The sequence below is a fragment of the Cricetulus griseus genome, chromosome 7 (genome assembly GCF_003668045.3).
Source record: "Cricetulus griseus strain 17A/GY chromosome 7, alternate assembly CriGri-PICRH-1.0, whole genome shotgun sequence".
NCBI lineage: Eukaryota > Metazoa > Chordata > Mammalia > Rodentia > Cricetidae > Cricetulus > Cricetulus griseus.
This window is the reverse complement of record NC_048600.1, coordinates 102,053,739-102,059,649: the sequence shown is the minus strand read 5'-3', so window position 1 is coordinate 102,059,649 and position 5,911 is coordinate 102,053,739.

The window sequence follows — 5,911 nt, the reverse complement described above, 5'->3', positions numbered from 1 at the left end:
TCATGCCTGAATCATTTTGCCTGGTTGCCAACAGTTGTTTATCTTTGCACATAAACATTGTATCATCAGTCACACCATCAAATTAATAAGCAGGTCCATCAGTCAAATCGATAATACACCGAATATCCATGGGTACCTTTCTGTGAGCTTGTGCATGTAGGTGGTAAAGACCATGGGAAGCTGAGGCAGGAGTGTCTTGAGTTTGAGACCAGCCGAGGCTACATAGGGAAACCCTGCCTCAAGGAAACAATACAAAATTCAAGAGAAGAATGCAGTAGTGTTTACTGCTCTCATCAGAACTGGCTCATTTTATAACTGAAAGTCTATACCCTTTGGCCATGGCCTCCCCATTTCCTCCATCCTAGTCCTGGAAACCAGCCTACTTCCTGCTTCTGTGACTAGGACTTTCTTAGCCTTCGCCTAAAAGTAGAATCAATACTGTCCCGATATCAAGATCTGTTTACTTATTTAAGCTATGATGGGAGTTAGGCCCAGGGCTTATATTCCCAGCCAGTACTTTACAAAAAAAATTTATTCCAGCACTTGGGAGGCAAAGGCAGGAGGATCCTTCAATATGCTTCAAATATGTTGTTTTTATTGGTTGATAAACTGATTTAGCCAATAGCCAGGCAGAATAGAGGGAGGCAGGAAATTCAAACAGAGAGAGAGAAAGAAGGTGGAGTCTGGGAGATACCATGTAGTCACTAGGGAGGCAAGGTGTAAGCCATGAGCCTCATGGTAAATATAAAATAATAGAAATGGGTTAATTTAATTGTGAGAGCTGGTTAGTAATATGCCTGAGCCATTGGCCAGACAATTAGAATTAATGTTAAGAGTGATTATTTTATAGGCAGTTTTGGGGACTGGTGGGCAGGAAAGAAACTGGTATCCAGTAACAAAACGCTATCTCAGAAACGAAGAAACCAACAGGGGAAAAACCTGTATTATGAGCTGAACATTTTTGCCTCATATATATAATTTCTGTGAAAAATAGGCCTTTTTTTTGTTTTCTACAAATACTGACTTGTCATTGACACAGAAAGCATCACTGTCCTTAATATGGGTCGATAACAATTATTTTATGAAAATATCATGATAAGAATGTCATTGTCAGCTGCTCATTGGGTGGCACACACCTTTAATCCCAGCACTGGGGAGGCAGAAACAGGCAGATCTCAGTGAGTTTGAGGCCAACTTGGTCTACAGATTGAGTTACAGGACATGCTCCAGGGCACAGTGGAACCTTGTCTCAAAAAAAAAAAAAAATGTCATTGTCTTTGTTCAGTACTATTCTGTTGCTTTTCTCACCTTTTATGAGTCTGTCCTGTTGCCTTCTGAACTAAAAGTCACCAACATTCTATCTTAAAAAAACAAAAAACAAAAAAACTTAACTTCAGGGGCTGGGGACATTCTGCTAGCTTCCAAGCCTAAGGGCCCGAGGTCAAATCAATACTCAGGTAAAAAGCTGGGTGTAGCCACCCAGGTGCCTATAGCACCAGCACTGGGGGAGGGATGGAGACAGGAGGATCTTTGGGCTTGCTGGCTGCCAGCTTAGCTCTAGGTCCAGTGAGAGACTCTGCCTCAAAAGGATAAAGCTGAGGGCACAGAACAGGGCATCTAATGTCCTCTGCCTTCCATAGGAGCACACAGGTGCACACACCCACACCCCAGCTCAGTATACCACACAAATAAAGCAATTAAAAATACTAATTATAAAAGTTGCACAAGAGTCATTGGTATGCAAATGATGTTTGACTTAAAATACATATATAGGTCAGGCCAACAGGAAAGAGTGCTTGCCTTGCAAAGTTGGCGACCTGAGTTGGATCACTGGGTACCATGGTGGAAGGTGAGAACCAATTCCCGAGGTTTCCTCTGACTTCCACGTGTGTGGTGTGGTGTACACCACCCCTTAGTAATAATTAATTATAAAAAAGCTTTTAAATAAAAAACAAAAACAAAAAAAAACCAGTCTTTCTGGACATACACATTTCACTTGGTCAAGGCCAGTGGAAGCCTGGTTGTAAAATTCTCATTACAGTAACAAAATGCATACTTTACTCTCAGGATATGCAAGCATAAAAGCTATTTTTAAAAAACATTTTCTTTCTCCTTCCAAGACAATTTCAGTGTAAAATTAAATGCTGCATTTTCTGCCATGTTGATGCAATGGAAAATTGAAATCGTTAATTTGAATTGGATTGCATTTTTCGAGAAATGCATTTATTCTGTCGGAAGGCTATGATAATCATTTTTTAGACTCACTAATAAGCATCGTAAACTCAATTTTCACATTCAGCTGAAGCTTTTATTAATGTGATTTTGTTCATATGCTAATGGACAGGTCAGAGCTGCATTTGGCTTTCTGAGTTATGAATTTATGAATATTTCTTTTTTTATCATTCTCATTGTTTTGCTCAATATTTAAGTCACCATTTAGTGTAGCATTCCACTTAGATTTCAACAGATCTTTTCAAACTGCAGGCTTGAAGATTTTGTTGTTAATTTTTATAGGACCAGTAAATAAAACTTTATTAAAGAATTTAGAAGGCCCCGTTAGCAAATATGGTATGGGTCAGACTCAACTTTCACTTTTCAGGTTCTAGAAATGTAAGCAGTTTGTTTTTTTGGCTTCTGGTTGCTCAGGCCTTTTCTTTTCCCAGCCCTCCTTTTCTGTTTTCTTTCTCCAGGGTGATCTTTTTGTTGTTGTTTGGTTTTTTGAGACAGGGTTTCTCTGTGTAGCTTTGGAGCCTATCCTGGCACTTGCTCTGGAGACTAGGCTGGCCTCGAACTCACAGAGATCCTCTTGCCTCTACCTCCCATGTGCTAGGATTAAAGGCATGCACCACCAAAGCCCAGCTGTTTGTTTGTTTTTCTAGGCAGGGTTTCTCTGTATTGCTTTGGAGGCTGTCCTAGAACTAACTCTGGAGACCAGGATGTCCTTGAAATCACAGAGATCCGCCTGTCTCTGCCTCCCAAGTGCTGTGATTAAAGGAATGCACCACCAACGCCCAGCCTCTACAGGGTGATCATGACTGATGCTCATCTTCAAAAGTGTTTAAACAAAGATGAAAGTTACATTTAAATTTTGGAGAAATTTCAATACCATCATATTAATGTTTTTTATTGGCATCTATAATTTCATTGTGTTTCCAAGAACCTGGGAGAGGTGTGAGTGAAGGAAGGTATAGAAAGAGTGGTTCAGCAGGGCTACAGTTGGGTGGGAGGAACTTCTAATGTTCTATGGCACGGTGGGGTAGCTGGGGTTGACAACTATTAAGCATTTGAAAATAACTGGGTCAGGGATTTGAATGTTTTTGGTACAAAGTAATGATAAAGTCAGAGTGGTGAATATGTTAGTGACTCTGATTTGATCACTACATGTGATGCACATACAGTGAAATGTCATGCTGAACCCACAAACATTCACTATTACAATATGCTAACTGAAAATAAAAATAGGGGCCAGGCATGGTGGTATATGCCAGAAATCCCAGCACTTGGAAGGCAGAGGCGGGTGGAGTTCTGTGAGTTCAAGACCCGTCTGATATACACATAAAATTCCAAGACAGTCAGAGCTATATAGAAAGACCCTGTTGAAAAAACAAAAAATGGATGGGGTGAGGGTGTAGAGAGATTACTCAGTGGGCAAAAATGTTTGCTGTGCAAGCGCAAGGTCCCAAGTTCAGACCCCTAGCACCAACATAAAAATGCCAAACACAGCAGACCACATGTTACCCTATCACTGAGAAAATAGAGAGACAGAGGGGCCCAGGGACTTGCTGGCCAGTCAGTCTTGCTGAAAAGGTGAGCTTCAGGCTCACTGTGCAACCCAGTACCAAAAAATAAGATCAATGGGAAAGACACCTAGACTAAAGAGATAGTTCAGCCATTAAAGGTGAGGCTCACAAACAAAAATATAAGAGAGACATTCAACATGGTCTGACCTCTACATGTACACGTACACACACACACACACACACACACACACACACATATTTAAAAATATTTTTACAGCATCATAATTTGGTCTGGGGTGTTTATCAGTGGTAGAGAACTTGCCTGAGATGCTCCAGGTCCTGGGTTCAATTCTCCACACCACATAAAAAAAATTACCAATGTGCATCTCACTGCCATTGTACCTGTTCGTCTAGTTGCCAATTCCAATCATGCCATGGAATGGTGCCTCTAGACCTGTGTATGCACAGACTTAACAGCATTATGAATTATTTATTTAATCTTACAAGTATTCCTCATCTGTCTTTTGCAACAGTTGCAAATTCCAGAAGCATGCACCATAGAGAGATGACACCTTGTCACACAAGAGTCTATCACATTGCAGCTAGCTGGAAGGATTTGACAAGCTAATTACTATCCTCACTTCCCCTTAAGTACCTCCTCCTCCCTGAGCTCTGTGTCTAGCTGTGTGTTAGCAACAGCACAATGTGGAACTCTTCCATAGCATCTTGGCTCATAATTCCCTCTCTGTCTCCAGGATGCAGGGCTAGAAAATGCAGGGAAGCAATTTGTTGGGATGTGAACAGTCTAAGACTTGAGGAGAAGTGTGTGGTATACAACTTGTAGCGTGCACCGTTGTTGTAGAAACCCTGACATGGCTTGATGTACAAGTGCCACTCGTAATCACAATACAGGAGAGTTGAGACAAGAAGTTGTCAGGATTGAGGCTAGCCTGTGTTGCATAACTAATGTCAGGCCTGCCAGTGCTACATGGAAACCCTGTCTAAAATACATAGCTTGTAGGTTGGTAAGGTGGCTGGCTCGGCAGGTAAAGAAAGTTTCTTGTCTCAGGAGCCTGGAAACCCAAGTTTGATTCCCCAGGACTCATGTGATAGAAGGAGGAAAAGGATCCTTGCAACTTGTTCTTTATCTCCACAGGCGTACTGTAGCATGCTTCCCCAGCCCCAGTAACAAATAAGAGCAATACATTTAAAATAGGTAATTATCTGTTGTGTTTGTTATATATGGGTCCTCTGAAGCTTGAGAGTCCTGTTTGCCAAGGTTAAGGTTAAGGGCGATTACACTTTGGAGTCAGGCATGCCCAACCGTTTAAAAAATGTTATTATTTACTCGGTGTGTGTGTGTGTGTGTGTGTGTGTGTGTGAGAGAGAGAGAGAGAGAGAGAGAGAGAGAGAGAGAGAGAGAGAGAGAGAGAGAGAGAGAGAGAGTCTTCCCATATGGAGGTTAGATGACAACTTTTGGGATTCTGTCTTCTTCTTCCAGTACATGTCCTGGGGATTGAAATCAGGTCATCAGGATTTTGCAGCAGGTGCTTTTACTGGCTAAGCCATCTCAAAAACCCCTGTCTATCCCTTTGACAGTGCCATGCAATGCTATAATCTACAAAGTTCACATTCCAATTGCTCAGTCAAATTACAAGAAGAAGAAAAAAATCCCATCATGTTTTAGATGAGTTTATAATTTTGGATTGGGTTGTATTTGTAGCTGCTTTGAGCCATAGGTTGGACATGCTGCAAGTTGTTTTAGGAGCTGGTGAGAGACCTTTGAAGAGTAAGAGCCAACTGAAGAGTAAACACCCACTGTCAAGATCCCTCATTTTCAGAGACTGCTCTGTGGCTCATATGAAATCCATGGTCTTTAAAAAAAAAATGACCCTCAACTTACAAAATTTGTTTGAAAAACATAAGGCAGGCTACTAGGACCAAGTTCAAACAGGCTCAAGGTGTGTTTGAGGCAGGACCCCTTCTGGTTCTGCCTTGGAGTAGCAACTAGAACCAAAGGTCCATCCATGACTAATGAGCCAGGGCCAACCTCAGACACTGGTCACACGGGCAAGTTAAAGTGTTCTAGTGGCTACATTCACGTAAGTCAAAATAAACAGGAATATAAACAAAGAAAATGTAATCTTATACTAAGGAGGCAGAAAAAGACA